Source organism: Pleurodeles waltl, chromosome 7 (genome assembly GCF_031143425.1).
Source record: "Pleurodeles waltl isolate 20211129_DDA chromosome 7, aPleWal1.hap1.20221129, whole genome shotgun sequence".
Classification (NCBI taxonomy): domain Eukaryota; kingdom Metazoa; phylum Chordata; class Amphibia; order Caudata; family Salamandridae; genus Pleurodeles; species Pleurodeles waltl.
In genome coordinates, this window is record NC_090446.1 from 294,733,056 (window position 1) to 294,749,936 (window position 16,881).

The following is a 16,881-nucleotide window of genomic DNA, read 5'->3' on the forward strand; positions in this document are numbered from 1 at the left end:
CCTGTGGAATCATTATTTACAAGGTGGAAAATATAACACCTCGATTCTCCAAATCAGGGACTCCGAAATTTACTTGAAAGTATATATATATATATATATCAATGAAATTCCTCTGACTCTTAGCGATCCATGTTTCGCCGAGTAAAACGAAAGTTCCAGTCACACAGTGATTGCTATAGTGAGTATTTTAATGGCACACACAACACTCAACACGTGTCGGAAACAAAGTTTCCTTGATCCCGAGCAGCAAACGCCATGACAGTTTTTGTTTATATTCTAGTGCTTCAAACTCCAGTTGACATTGAAAACGGACTACAGAACATTATTATCCCAGCAGGAGCAAAACTGTTGTGCCCATCTTCAAATGGCTATTTAAAAACAAATGTATAATAACTATGGCAATTCGAACAGCATACCTCCATATTAAATTCTAGCCCAAGTGGGCTAAATGTTATAGTGAAGGGAGTTAAACCTAATGTTCTTCTGTACCCCAATCTTGGAATCACAATTACATATTTCCATAAAAAACGGAAAAGGAAAAAGGTTGCGGCCATATTGGGCAATTGTTACACATACTTTTTCACATATTTTTTTTGTTTGCCGGCAATTACACATATTTTTACAATTACCGCACATGTTTATAGTTTATTAAATCCTAGTGAGCTATAAGGTAAAAATATTGCAGTATTAATACCTTAAAATCAATATAGCTCTAAGAGAAAGCCATTGGTATAAGGGCCTTCTCATGCAGATAATAATTACCTCCATGCTGTACCTGTTGATACAAAACCTGATATCAAATCTTTTAGTCTTCCCAACAGATGGGCGTTCTATGCCTCAATTAGATTTTTAAACAAATTCTTACATTTCTAAACTTTCAATTATTATCATAACACAAAGAAAAAATAATCAAAAAAGATACAATAGCTCTTTTGTCTTCCATCAATCCAAAGAACTTCCTGCTTAAAATTCAATTAATGTGTCTGTCAATGTTCCACCACCACTGTGACTGTGAAAAAAACAAATACAACACTGACGTTAAAACTTTAAAAAACATACTAAAAGATCAGACTGCAGACAATCAGTTTAATCATCTATTTGAGCAATATCTCTAAAAAATGTATCTAAAAATTATATGTGGGAGTCACAAAAATCAATTAAGGGATTTATTCTGGAAATATTAGAAACGAGAACAATCCAAATGTTGGGAAGCAGTGATGCTACGGAAGTACATTGAGTGCGATCGGATACCAAGAGGGTTAAAGATTTTTGTGATTCCCACATATATGAATTTAGGGGGTTGCTAACCCGTCCCAGCCTGCCACGCAGTGGCTAAAGGACTCAGCGGCTTCAATTGACATATATATATATATATATATATATATTTATATATATATATATATATATATGTATGTATATATATATATATATGTATATATATATATACATATATATATATATATATATATATATATATATATATATATGTATATATATATATATATATATATATATATATAAATGAATGGTTCCCAGAGTACAAGGCAAAACAACATTTCTGCCCATTCCCCCTTACTGACTCCAGTCATGTTGATGCCCACATGGTAAATCTTAAGCCAAGTAGTAATGCAGCAACAGCAGTTGGATGTCTAATAGCCTTAAAAATCTTATCCATTGTTCACCTACTAGATCCATCTGCTGCAGGCTCCCCTAGCAGTTGCCAAGGTGTAACTGGGGCCCCTGTATCATGAGAGGGTCACCACCCTTCAAGGATCCCTCATACAGACTAAGGTCGATGAATATCTGTGAGATGTGGGAGTCCAGGAGTCCCTCACCACTTTCCGGGGAGGGGCATTGATTTGCTTTCCACCACTGCTGATACTGTGCGTGTGGCATAATTCAAGTCTTTCTCTTGTACTATTTGTAGGGCCAGTTTATGTTCCCTGGTTTAGCTTTCTCTTCTTGGGTTCTCAATATATGACTTGTATTGCAAGTGTTGTGTTAAGAGATGCATGCTGATGGAGACGCTCGTGGTAGGTATGTCTGGCTGGATACTTTACTCCATAATACAGATTGCATGATCAGTTTATGTCAGTAAGTAAGCACCATACCAGGAGCCAGGGTTGGGCTGAGGGGTATAAATTGGTCTGGGCACTACAAAAACCATGGCTCAAATTTGTGAACACATACTTTTTAAGTAAAATTGCTTCGTTAGCTCGAAAGGCATGCCAAAACAGAGCCACAAAGTGATGAAATTGGGTACACAGCACATCATGACAGAGGATATGCACTCAATGGCTGAGGATGTACAGCATATGAAAGGGCTATAAAGGTGAATTACAATGTGGATCACTTTTAAAAAACCGGAAGTTGAAGTGTGATATGTCTGAAAAAGAATTTGTTAAAATAACCTTAAATGGAATCCAGGAAGTCACAGGATCCCGAAACCTCCACGGTGTGGAGGACCCTAGGATTCCCATCTGGCCTCCCACTTCTGCTGCAATGTTAATGCAGTGGAATGGCAAGGCAGCAAGCAAAACAATAAGCAGCGGAAAAGTTGCAGTGGCCATTGTTCCTTTCACTGGCAACAAGGATGGCTGGTGAATCGGAGCGCATCCTGTGTCGGGTGCAGGCAGCATATTACCTTTTCTTTGGAGATCTAGGTTGTGGCAGTGATTCCTACAGTGCTGTGTTATCGCCCAGCACAGAATAGGGGTTTGGGGGAGCAAGGGCTTGCCCAGTTCCCCCCCCCCCCCCCCCGGCAGATCGGGCATCGGTGGTAGAACCCACCACGCAGGTGTTTTGATTGGTTAGTTAGGGCAGAAGGGTAGGCTTAGGCGTGGCTTTATAAATAAGGGGCAGAGCGAGGGCGGCCTCTTTGGCTGCTTTGCCCTGTTAGATTTCTTTTGCACACCAAGCCGGTCTTCTCTCCCTTTTTTCTGCACCACATCTATCGCTTCTGACTCATTCCAGTCATCATAATCTAAAACTTCATCCTCAATGCCAATATTCCACTCCAAACCACCAGCGCTCCAGCTGGTAGACGGCTCTTCATGCACATTTTGCGGTACATATAAAGTTGCATCCCCCAAAGTCGCCCTCTCTTCATTCCAGTGTCTTAGGGGTGTTCCGACCCCGACCAAGGGGCCCTTGATTGTTAGCAGGCCGTACTAGCCATGCCAATAAAGTATGCTCCTCATGCCTTCCCGCTGCATGTGAAGTGCCACACCCAGGCAACAGGACTGATGACCTCTGCTGCCACAAATCCAACCTAACCTGTGCCCTACCCGCTTTACCATTCACATCAGCTTCACCAATTAACACACCTCTCATGCCTACACCACCTTTCTCTGTAAATTCAATATGCTGCCCTGTTTGATATATGGTCTGATTATTAACATCCCATTGTTACACCTTATGCAACACTGGACTAACCAATCTAGGGACCAACTGTATTTTTCCCCCATGTTGTCCTACCACAGGAACATTAACACACTCTAAGTTTGACAGAAAACATCCTTCACCCACCTGTTCATCTTCCTCGGTATCAGACACAACAATAATCATACCCTGATGATCTACAGTGGGCGCCACCATCTTGGGAGACATTTCCCACGCCCTTTCCTCTAATAATCCCTCCCCTTGTTCTCTTGTTATCTCCAAGGGGAGTGGAGCTTGTTTTTCTCCTGAAACAACGACGCGCGCAGCCACAGATGCCAGCGCGTACATGCCCTCAGCCCCCAGGCAGCCATCACCAGCTACCGCACCTTTTTTTAGCAGCACATCTCCCTCGAGAGATAGCACGCCGCCTAATCTACACACCGGAGTGACGGCCAAACTTCGTGCCGCCTCTCCTACTACCCACAATGTGCCCAGGTAAGTTAGAGCCTTCTATGTCATCAACTAAAACAACATTAGGAGGAAGGAGTTTTAGAGCAAGCTTGGGAGGGCATCAGCTGAGGGTGTGGTGGCGACTGTAATTGCTTGTGCGTCTCCGGTTCGCACTTCGGAGACGTTTCGGCAAAAGAGTTTAATGAGCAGGAAGATTTCAGCTTCACCCGATAATGTTGGATTTGGACTTCTGCATTTTTGATATATCCAGTGTTTATTGTGAGCGCTATCCGGTCAGGTGTGTGGCTTTATTTAAATACATGGATATTGTACGGAGGGCTAAAATGGATTATGGAGGTTTTGGCTGGTTCAGATATGATGAGGAATTTTGGGCAAGGATGATGGTTTACCCAGATAAGGAATGGGGAGAGATTGATAATGAATTATGGATGCAGTGGCTGAGGACAGCACAGAACGCAGCGGTTATGCATACGGCTAGCGGTTTGTCTTTACAATACAAGCCCTTTCAGGGCCGTCCCACCAAATATGGGGTGGGGAGTGCTTCACGAAGTCAGTTGCCACAAAACCAGGCGTGCTGGTCCTTTAACAGCGGTTTGTGTACAAGGGAGCAGTGTAAATTGAGGCATGACTGCTCAAGTTCTGGAGGTAGACATCCTGTTTTCCAATGTTTTGGGGGCATGCACTGGGGTTGGCAAGGTTCATAGGGAAGAGGTGGTGACAGGGGTAGGGGCCAGGTGCAACAGGTGGCAGGTAAAGGGCTTTACGCCTAGTAACTTAGATGTCCTGCGGTGGTGGTTGCAATGTTATCCAAAGGAGTCTCATGCTAAAGTTCTGTTGTGGGGATTTTCTGAAGGTTTTAGACTTTGTTATCAAGGGCCAAGAATTCAGAGGTTGACAAGAAATTTGAAGTCGGCGCTGGATCAACCGGATGTGGTAAGGGCCAAATTGCAGAAAGAGCTCAATATGGGTAGAATTGTAGGTCCATTTGACTATTGGCCGTTACAAAACTTGGCGATTTCCCCTTTAGGAGTGGTGCAAAAGAAACAAGGCGAATTTTGGCTGATTCATCACTTGTCTTGGGCTTTTGGAGCCTCCATTAATAATTGTATTGCCCCGGAGAATTTCATGGTGCAGTTGATGAGGCAATTTGCTATGGTGAGACGATGTGGCGTTGGGGCAGAAATGGCAAAATCTGATATTCAGGTGATTGTAAGGCAGCATTGCTGGATTTTTTAAAAGTTATGCTTATAATGGGTGTTCCTTTAGCGCCCGAAAAAACTGAAAAGTCCACAACTTGTTTGAATTTTTTAGGTACAGAGTTGGATTCACAGAAAATTGAAGTAATTTTGCCTAGTGATAAGGTACAGTTATTGATTGGGTCCAATGTTTACTTGGGCATCTACATTTTGCTTGTATGGTAGTAAGAGTTGGAAGGGCTTTCTGTAGAAGGTTGGGTTTTGCCATTAGTGGTGCGGTTTTGCCTCACCATCATATCCGGCTTCGGGCCAGTGTTCGAGATGATTTGAAGATGTGGATTTCATTTCCACAGGATTGCAATGGAATGACAATGTTGGTGGAGGATGTGGATTGGTTTTGGCAGGTTCAGATTTTTTCCGATGCGGCTGGTGCGCATGGTTTTGGATTGTTTTGGGATTGACATTGGGCTGTGGAAGCTTGGCCAGTGGCATGGAAAGCTGCCCGGCACTGTATTGCATTCTTGGAGTTTTTCCCGTTAGTTGTGGCATTGTCTATTTGGGGTCATACATTAGCTAATAGAAAGGTGTTTTTCAATGTTGACAATCAGACAGTTGTGAATCTGGTTAACCCTCAGAAAGCAAAGGATGAAAAAGTGTTACGTCTGCTGAGGTTGTTCTATCTGAATTGTTTGAAGTTTAATATCATTTTCAAGGCCAGGTATGTTCCAGGCGTTGATAATGACATGGATGATGCGCTATCTTGTTCACAATTGCGGAGAGTCCGTGGGCTTGCACCGGGAGCAGACCCACAGAAGACAGCAGTTCCTACGGCATTATGGGAGATGTGAATTTGAGATGTTGGAGCTGATTCAGCAGTCTATAACTACACAGAAAAGTTATGATCAGGCTTGGCCTGAATTCATTAAATCAGGGGCAGTTAGGAGATCAGGGGGAGGTTTTGGCTTCTAAACAAAGGCGGGAGGATGTGGTTCATTTTATCATGCAGCAGATCGATTTGGGTTTATCCGCTGTAAGAATATCCGGTAAATTGTCAGGTATTTCTTTTTATGGTAAGTATTTTCTGGGGTTATGATCCAATGGAAGGTGAAATCTGTAGAAGGCTTGTTGCGGGTTGGGCTGGGGAAGAGGTGCAAGTCGTGATCAGAGATGCCCTATCACGTCGCATTTGTTCAAGGACTTGATTTCGGTATTATAAGATGTTTGTTTTCCCCATGGGAGTGGTTTTGATATCGTTATGTATGTCATGGCTTTTTCATGGAGCTTTTAGAATCTCGGAGCTGTTGGGCTTATAAGGTAGGGGAGGTATTTTACGCACGGATGTCAGGAAAAATAATGGTGTGGTCTATTTGTGACTATGGTCTTCAAATGTGGACCAGTTGGGTGGGGGCCGAGAGGGGGTGATGTGGGGGTTGATTCTCCTGAGGAGCCAGTGTACTGTTGGTAGTCATTTGCCAGGATGTTGCCGGAGTGTTCTAGGTCTGTGTTCGTTCATCAGGATGGTACTCTGTTGACGTCTCATCAATTGCTATCAGTTCTAAAAATGTCTATAAAAAAGTTGGAGTTGGAGCCACATTTTTATGGTACTCATTCTTTTAGAATTAGGGCTGCTACAGAGGCTAGACATCTCGGGTTCTCAGATAGGTCAATAATGGATTAGGGCCACTGGAAGTCTCAGTGTTTTAAATGCTATGTTAGAACGAGTCAGTTTGAGGCTTGTTAAAATGTCAATTTAATATTCTAGGTAATGTTTGCTGTTTGCTGCCTCCTACAGGTTGTATAGCTGGCCCTAACAGAGCAGTTCGTTCAGTCTGGATAGTGGGGTATTCCTTTGTGCTGTGGGCCGAGAAGCAGGCTTCCTCACAACATTTTGGAAGCCAATTGGTGTTGGATGGGGCCAGAATTAGGATCTGTTGGATGGGAAAAAGTGGTTTGAGGTGGGGCGAATTATTATATTTTCTTTCAAAGAGATTGGCACAAGGGGTTTGTCCTCACTTACGAGTGGTGCATTTAGGTGAAAATGATTTAGTAACTCTATCAGGTATTGGACTTTTAAAAGCCATGAAGATGGATTTATTGAGGATCAGACAAAAGTGGGTGGGGACACACATTGTTTGGATGGAGTTGGTTCCTAGACGAGTTTGGAGGGGAGCAAATTCATTCTAGGGTATTGAAAAGCAGCGGAAGAAGGTAAACAGGGAGATGCGTAGTTTTTGTCAGGTTGAGGGGTTTTCAGTTTTGCAGCATGGAGAAATTGCTTATGAGGATGCAAACTTTTTTAGGCAAGATGGAGTAGATTTATCCTTTTTGAGTAATGAGCACTATTTATTAGAGGTTCGTATTATGATCTCAGAATTGCTTGGTGATAATTTATGGGATCAGATTTAATGGAGTATTCAGGTGATGTAGAAAAACGCCTTGTCCGTTTTCCTTTGTGGTGGGGTCCTTACAGACATGCATTGGGGGGGGAAGGGTACGAATGCACAAAGATGAGAGGTCAGGGAGTTTTGACAATGAACAAAAGGGAGGAAAAGGCCAGGGTAACTATAGAAGGTGGACAGCAGGACAGATGGGTACTGGTTTGGTCGGGTCTAGGTGGGGATGGAAAAGGGGTATTGGGGAGGGTTATGTTTTTTATAGAGGGTGTGGGTGGGGTTTTTAGGAAGTTTATGTATTAGTGAGGAGTTTCTAGTTTTGTAAGGCTAAAATGCCAAGGTTAATTGTTCCAGACCTGTTCTATTAAAGCGGCCTTTTATCCCCATTTAGTGTGTTGTGGTTTATACGCTGTTTAGCCCGATATCATGAGTGGAAGTGGATATTGACCGGCAGAGAGGTTAGTGACCAATTACCTCAGCATTGGGCCGACAACAAGGCAGGGCTGTTATACGCATGCGCGATACCTTCAACAATGTCATGTCCAACAGCAGTATGGTTGTTGCCTAGCAACATTCCTCAGCCCCAGTGAGTCAGCGTGGTGATGCGCGTACCATTATTTGAGATCTTGAAGTGCTGGACAATGCACGCAGTTGAGTACCGGCTCCAGAAAAATCAGCACAGTGAATTCACTTAAAGATAGGTCTGTGGAACATTCCTGTTGCAAAAGAAAATGAGGAGAACCGCTTTTCAGTATCATGTTAACTTATACAAAACTGTCAAATGCACAGTGTAAGGTGTGTGATACTATTAAAAAAATATCTATTTGTAGGACCTTATTATGTTTTCATTTTTTTGAAGTTGCATGGCGCAAATGCACCCACACAATTTTTGAATATGCCTAAGGGCCAGCGGTCACATGGGAAGACTGGAGAAGGATTCCAGCCATATGTGGAAGCTATTGATGGGGCATATTTACCACATTCCATCCTCGTCGCCAGTGAAAAGAACGATAGCCACAGGTAAGTACAAATGCATAGGTTTATTTTAAGATTGATTGAAATAAAGAGGGAGCTGCCAGCCAGCGTCGCCGTCCACCTTCGCTCTGCATCTTCCACCCATCTCCATTACTTGGCTCGTCCTCGTATCTCTCACCACGCTCTTCAGGTTCCAGCACGAGCCAAATACACAGAAAAGGCAACACAGGGCTTTGTTTTAAGCTGACAAAAATGAGCAGCAGTAAACCACTCTGTAATGGGCCATCAATAACATGTTTTGTCATTTATATACAAGCTGGGAGTATGTCAAAGGGGAAGGAGCTCCAAAGACTCTTCATAACCCCTGAATATCCTTATTATACTCACACTGTGGATACTTTTACACGTTAGTGAGGCCTGCCCGACCAGAATAGCAGGTTTGACATTATTTATTTGATTGCATTTCAAAAACAGTATCAGAACTTAAGTGTAATGTTTAAATAAGTCTAGGCATAAATAAACATTACCAATTTAATAGAATAATTATGAAATATTCGGAGGGAGTCCCAGAGCTATTTTTTTCACTTGGACGTGCAAAATTAAAAGAAACACTGCATTAGAGACAAGTGAGGAAGAGGAAAAAGCGGGGGAGAAGTGATGAAAGCAGGAAAGTGAGGGAAAATGCAAGGAATGGAAGATAGTTGAGAGGTGACAGCGAGACAGGCACGAGAGAGGTAGAGAGAGTAAAAGAGAGGAAGGGAGACCAGGAGAGAAAGAGAGGAGGAAAGACTGAGACTGGCAAGTTGGTGAGAAACACAGCTGTGAAAGAGGTACCAGGGAGGGGGAGTGATAGAACAAGGGAGATAGAGATAGAGATAAATGAGAGACATAGGAAGGAACAGACGGGGAGAGAGAAAGAGAAAGAGGGAGAAAGAGGGGAGGAAGAAAAGCAAAGAGAGACCTCTGAGAAAAAGGTGACAGGAGAGAGAAAGAAATGGAACAGAGACAGTAGAGAAGATAAAGGAGGAAAACAGTGAAAGAGCCAGAAGTGGGCAATCAGGGGATATATAAATCTGAGAAAGTCAGCAGAGAGGTGACATAAGATGATAAAAAATCAGATAAGGTAGAAAAAAGAACAGAAACATGTCCAGAGTTAAGGAATGAGACAGCAGGGAATGAGAAAAATGGGGCATGGCAATGAGGCAGGGCCGGAAGTATGTGATTACAGAGCAGGGGAGAGAGAGAGAGAGAAGAGAGAGAGAGAAGAGAGAGAGAAGAGAGAGAGAGAAGAGAGAGAGAGAAGAGAGAGAGAGAGAGAGAGAGAGAGAGAGATAGAGAGAGAGAGAGAGAGAGAGAGAGAGAGAGACCATAGAGTGACAGATGGGAGAAGAGAGATATTGAAAGAGGAAGAAAGAGAGGCAAAAGCAAGACATTCATGGCCAGATGTACGACCCCGAGTTTTGCGACTTGCAATTTGTGACTTATTTGCTAGATGCAAATTGGGAGTCGCAAAACCGTATTTACAACAGTGTACTTCACACAGTTTGCGATTCCTAATGAGGTTGCAAATGACCTGCCTCATTAATATCCATGAGGTAGGTCGCAATTTGCGACCCCATTGGGAATTGAAAGAAAAACGGGCTGCATTTAAAAACAAAAAATGAAAAGTTTTCTTTTCATTTTTTCAGGTCACTGCCTGCTCTGAAAAATATTTTAGCTACCATTCACAAAGGCCTTCCCGCTTGCGAATGGGTTAGCACCAATTTGAAATTGATGTTAACCACAATTGTTGTGTGACTGCATTCAGGGTCACAAAACAATCCTACATCGAACTGCAACTCGCAATTAGGAAGCGAAAACCACTTCCTAATTGTGACTCGCAAACCCTTTTTGTGATTCGGTAAATAGATTACCGAATCACAAAAATGGGTCTGTACTTGCCTAAATGCTTTTTTCTCGTCGCTGTTTGTAACAAGAAAAAAAGGTACGTACTTGTGGCCTTCAGAGAGGAGGGTGACTAAAACAGGTAAAATTGTATTTTCTTGTGGAACTTAATATAGGCCCAATCTAGTACACAATCTACGGCTCATTATGCTAATGTAATAAATTAATTATTTGTAATATGATACAACGAGTCTGTATTTAATGACACTAGTAATTTGCCTCCAGCCTTTGGAAAAAACATGAAGGGCATATATCGTAGACAAATGATGTATCTGCATCCCATGATAAAACGTTTGTCACATTCTTTGACACCTTCAGCAAATATCTTTTTGGGTATGTAAATTCAGCAAATTGTGAGGAAAAACTTATCACAACAAAGTAGTTTCATTTTGGCTGGGGCATAAGGGAAAAATAGCGTGATCCTGGCTATTACTGGGGGGTGAGGGCAATCATCTTTCTTAAATGGAGAGAGCCCTTTAGGGGCAGGTAATTTTAGAGCATGGCTGCCAATTCTACCAAAACACCCTCTTAGAGAGCTATTATCTATTTCCACCACCTTAATGAGATCTCAGTTCTCAGGCAGAACTCCAAGATCAGCATCCATACAGGGCACAAAGACCCTTTAACATTCTGCGTGGTCCCCGGGCCCTTCACAAAAAACTAGCTGAGCTAAGAGTAGAGTATTCAGTGGCAGAGTGAATGTGTATTCGTGCTGCACTAATATTGTGTCCCCATCGTGCTTCCTTTTATTTTACTGCTGATGTCATCATGGTAGACAATCTGATTTTAATTGCTAGTTTTTCAAGCTAGTTGTGCCTGCAAAGAGCATCAATATAGGGTCCTATATATTGTCTGTTTTTAATTAATATCGAGTCTAAGAATGAGAGGGACCTAGCACACTTAAACCCCTGGAAAGCTTGAAGGCCTGGAGCAAAGGTGCAGATTCTCATCACCGGTCGCTTTAAAGCACTGCCCCCTCTCAGAAATCATTACTTGTTGTAAGCAGTCATAATGCGGCTCCTGACTATGTGACGGGGGCTGTTTGCGACTTTTTTTTGTGTGAAAACTTACTTCAAGAGGGCTGGTTCCATCACTTTGTAAAAAAAGTGGTGACTACGGCCAGTTTGTGCTTTGGGTCCTCGTTTTTAAGAGCATTTTGATCTGCACAAAGCAAGTAAGACGTGGGCAAAAAAGCATACTTTTAGAGCGACTCGCGCAGGGCGTGGGTTTCCTCACCAGCTCGTCCAGGATTCGTTCGGTCATCGCTTGTTGTCGCAGTTTAAAGGAAGTGTAACATAGCACAGGCGCACCCTGCCCTGTCAAGAAAATCCAGCAAGAACAGAAGATGGGAGAGAAGGCGTATGTTATCAAAAGCAAGTATGCAAAAAAGTTAGACGCAAAAGCTTTTTTTATTGGAAGTGGAAAGTAGGGCACATCCTCTGGAGACCAATTAAAGCGAAGGAGACGACATGGCTGCGGCAAAACGAGAAAAGGAGCCAGCTTGTTTACGTGAAAGAGCCTGGAGCTCTGTAATGATACATCTGTCCTTTTCACTGAGACCACCAGCAAAGAAAAAGTAAAGTACAGGTGCTTTGAGCTTAGCTCTCAGGTGATTTTATTTTAGCGTGGTTCTCTGGGTTTACGTGCCCTGTGTACGTCAGTGGTCTCCATGTTGCTGATAATGCATCATCGGACACCCAGAGGTCGAAGTGGGTGGAATCGGAGAGGCACGTCTTGCCCATACTTTTTTTTTGCTAGGGTGCATGCTTGCCTGAAAGAAATGTGCCATACGAGTTAATCTGCAAATGTAAAGGAAGCGGGGTAGCCCTTACTGGCTTTAGTTGATCAAATCACTGGAAGCTTTGTGATGTGATTCTTCTTGATTGGCAGTGCAAAGAGTTAACAACTGAAATGTGAAATGAGTGCTTTTAATTGTTAAATGTATTTATATAGAACTTTGCTACCCAGAGGTGTTGAAGTGACAGTAATGTGAAAAAAAAAATGTATTTCGTCCAGTCTGGGTTAATACTAAACTTTATACTCTGGGAGCACCATTTTAACTTTTTTTCTCCAAATATCTTTATTAGTTTGTCTTACAACGATATATTGCAATACTACTGTGTGGGCATAGTCGGCTCCAGTGTCTAACAGATCGATACATGTGCACATAAATGAAGGAAGAAAATACAGTTTTATAGAAACACCCGGCCCCTCGCCTATATTCAGACGTAGCTGGTAAACGGGCCTAGTCAGACATCAAAGTAACTAATCATAATGAAAAAACAACCAGTGACAAAAGAAACAACCAACGTAGATCGCCATCCTGCCCCACAGCTCCACCCACCCAGTTCCTGTCAAGTGGTCCACTTTCCACGAAGAACAACAGCACAAGGTGTTAAGCCTAGCTGTCATAGTCTTTACAGGCAGAGTGAGCACAGCATTCAATATAGTCAAGTATTCATCCCACTGTTCCAAAAGGTTACATCTCCCATCCCTGGCTCTAGCATCCGCCCAGACTGAGAGCTCTGCAGGAGCCAAACCCATCATGTCTGTCTGCCAGGTAGCACTCAGAGGCGGCAGTTGCCGCCTTCCAGGACATGGTGACGCAACGTTTCGCCAATCCCAGGGGTAAGCCCTGAAACGCCCATAACTGTTTCATCTCTATGGTCATTAATGAGTGGCAGCTGGCATCTACGGAGGAGGGGGGTGGTCAAATGCATGTGTGCACAAATACAATTTAAAAAATAAATAAATAAAACATTTACCGAATCCAGACAGCATGTCATCCTTGCACCGGACCTCATCTGCTGAGACTGAAGTGCGGGTCAAAGCAAACTCCCTTGACCAATCCTGGCGCTGCTCACATGTGGTTAACCAGCATGAGAGCAGCACCCTGACTGGAGGGAGCAGCTTCTCCCAGCGCTCTCTGGAGGCCTGCATTTGCTCACAACCCAGCTTTCTTAAGACAGCAGGGTTGCGAGGTTTAAAGTGCACGTGTCAGGCTGGCCGCTGCAAGACAGCCAGCCAAAGAGACATGCACACTTTAAACAATGCACAGGCAGCTCTCTGCTCATCACTCCTCCATGCTACCACTCAGCAAAACCCGCCCCATCCTGGCACTCGGTTCACTTCGGGATGATGATAAATAAATGGTAATAAATTACCCTTTTATTTTTCATCTCTGGGGTTTTGGGAGTCATTTAAGTGGGGCGACGCTCCTCTGCTCCAATGGAGGAGCCACAGCTGTTTCTACCCCAGAGCATTGAGAGGCAATGCGCAGGGTCACATCGCAAGATAGAGGCAGTAATTTCCGCTTTACAAGAGGTCACTGTTTGTCAGAAGCTTACTGTAACTGTGCATAGCTATACCATATGAAGAAAGTCTGCCTCAACCTGGTGGCATCTGGGGCCCCTCACCCCTGTGCCTGGGTACATCTTTTCTATCTTCTCCAGCGAGAGGTATGTGTGGCGTAGACAGTTGTACTGTGTAACCCAGAATCAAGCATTCCATGTGATCGTTCTGGCAGACCCCCAGCGCCTCTGCCAGGCAGCGTCCAATAGTTCTATGGACAGCTTTTCCTCCCACCACCCCTTGAGGCATAAAGCACCATATAAGTTGGAAATCTGCCCTGCACCAAAATATCTCCCCCATCCCCTGTATCCTGCTGTGGTCCAAAAATCTACTAGATTAATCACCTTCAAACACCTGCATGATGGAGTGCCCAGAGCGGCAGGCTATGTGCATATGGTGCTTCATTCTTACGTGGTGTATATTTTCCCACCAGCACCAAATCACTACCTTCGGTAAGGCGTTAGGGACAGTGCCAATCCAGTAATTAAGTATCCCCAAAGTGGAGGCCAAGCAGATCATTTTTGGGATTAGAGGTACCATGCAGTCATCAAAGTGGCCATTGGAGTTGAGCTGCAGCATATTATAGTTCATAATTGGGAGCTCCCAGCACCCCGGTCTCCAGCATAGCATATAGTGTGCCCATCTTTACTTTATGGGCCTGATTTACCAGACCTTTGCACCACCCTTGCATCATTTTTTTGATGCAGCAGTGGCACTAAGCAGTGCTTCATACTGCTCCATATTTACAAATTGACGCATTGGGCCCAATGCTTCAATTGGTAAAGCCTTGCGTCACAATATACCTGTGCCACAATATACCTGTGCCAGGTATAATATATGCAAGGTAGGCGTTCCCAGGCAAAAAAGCCACACAGAACTGACACAGTGAAATCTACATTTCACTGCGTCCTTCTGCGACTTCACTGTGTCAAAATCTTAGCGTCTGCTCAGAGCAGGCTTTAAACTGATGCAGGACTTTTGTGGTGTAGCGTAATTTTTCTGACGCTAGTCCAGCAATGCGTCAGTTTAGTGCCACATATGCATCAGAATTCCTGACGCATCTGTGGAAAGGTGTGCCATGGAGTAATGTATAATAAATACAACTCATCCATGGCGTTGTTAGGGAATCGTTAGTCAGCACAAGAAATCTGACACATTGGAGCTGATGCGATAGTTTCTTGTAAATGAGGCCCTATGTATTTTGGTACTCCAGATCAAAGATGCAAGTAAGTGGTGTAACTCTAAAAAGAATGACCTCTTCAGTTTCACCAGGAGTGCTGCAAAAAGGTAGAGGAGTCAAGGAACCATCAGCATTTTCTCAATAGATACTATCCCTATGGATGGCAGGGTTAGCTGTATCCAGAAGGGCAGAAACTGCCAGATCAAGGTCAAAGCTTTCCCAAGTTTCCCCTCCACAAGAGCATTTTCTAAATAGAAGATCTGGATGCCTAAGTATTTAAAGGTATTGTATTTCCATTGTGAGGGAGTGTTCCCACTAGTGTGGGATAGAGGTTTTGGTGTTCATAACAGGGGAAATAAACATGACTTTCCCCAGTTGATCCATAGCCCTGAGATGCATGCTAAGTTTCAACATGACAGCTGGCAGAATCGATGGGTCTGCCTTCAGATAGATCAGGGTATGATTGGCATACATGGACACAATATTAGTGCGATCCCCAACTTGATAACCCCAGGGGCATGCCTTCCCCCGCAGCAGACAGACGAGCAGTTCCATGGCCAGGGCAAACAGCAGGGGAGACAGGGGGCAACCATGTTTGTACTGCGTTCAATAGCAAAGCTTTCTGAGATGATATTACCTGTGCATACCTTTGCTCTTGGAGATTCATAAAGAATCCATATCCACTGGTGAAACTCGGGTCCCAGCAATCACTTCAGCAGTACAGTTTGTAAGTAAGTCCATCCCAGGGTGTCAAATGCTGTCTCAATGTCCAGTGAGGCCACCCAACCTTGGGTGTCTGTCCTGTGCATTCAATCCATAATGCTAAATAGTCAGCGAAAGGTTTGGATACTGTTCCTGCCTGGTATAAACCTATTCTGGTCCGGATGAACCACTGTATGTACTTTTTTTGTCAGTCTGTTCTTTAGGACCTTACCTAACACCTTATAGTCGAGAATGAGTAGTGAAAGTGGACAATAGGATTCCACTTCAAGCAGATCTCTCCTAGGCTTTATGAGCACTGTTATTAAGGCCTCCCACATGCTGTCTGAAAGTCTGCCACATTCCTTGGCTTTTTCATATAATCCCTTTAACCGAGGGTCCTCTGGGCCAAAAACGTAGCGGAAAACTCTACTGACAAACAATTGGTGGCAGTCGTTTTGCCCCCAGCTATCTGTTTAAGTGCCATTTTGATATCTTCTGGAGTCAGGGTGGCATACAATTCCTGCTTCAGCACCAGAGCAAGAAGGGGCGTCTCTAGGGGCTGGAGATATGCAGAAATTGCTTGTTGACTGATGCCTGAAGGGGTTTGGCAGAGTGCCCTGTAATAACCTTAGAACTCTCTATTAATGGCCAGTTGGAAGTTCATGGTGGAGTTTGTGGCTGATCCAATTGTATTGATGGGACTACATGGACTTTCAGAGTTCAGCAGCCATGCCAGTAAGCCATTGGCTTTATCCCCCAGTTCATGTTGATGTCTAGTTTATTCTTTGTAATCAAAGGCAAATAAGCATTTGGATACCTCACTATATCCGGTTTGAATGTTCTCTGATGTAGAGTAGCAAGCAGAGTCAGTTACCCAGTCCTTCTCAGCTGATATCAGCAGGTTTTCCAAGTCGAGTATCTCTATATGTAGGCCTTGTTTCATGGCAAATTGTGTAGGACCTACCCAGCACAACACCATTTTAAATGCCTTCCACTCAACCACCCAATCCGTGGCAGTGCCCTTGTTCTCATTATAGTTTCTCTCCATTTGTTCACCTAATTTGGTCTGAAAAGTTGTGTCCTCGTCAATGCCTATATTTAATGTCGCCAGGTTTAGATCACAGGGTGTGGCCTACCCCATTAAAAGCTCACCATAAAGGGGCAGTGGTTAGATATTGTTCTGATGAAATAGGTTTGCATTTGGATACCAATGCCCCACTACTGTAGATCAGGTTCATTCTCATGTGGAATGCATGTATGGGAGAGTAATTTAAGTACTCTTGTTGAT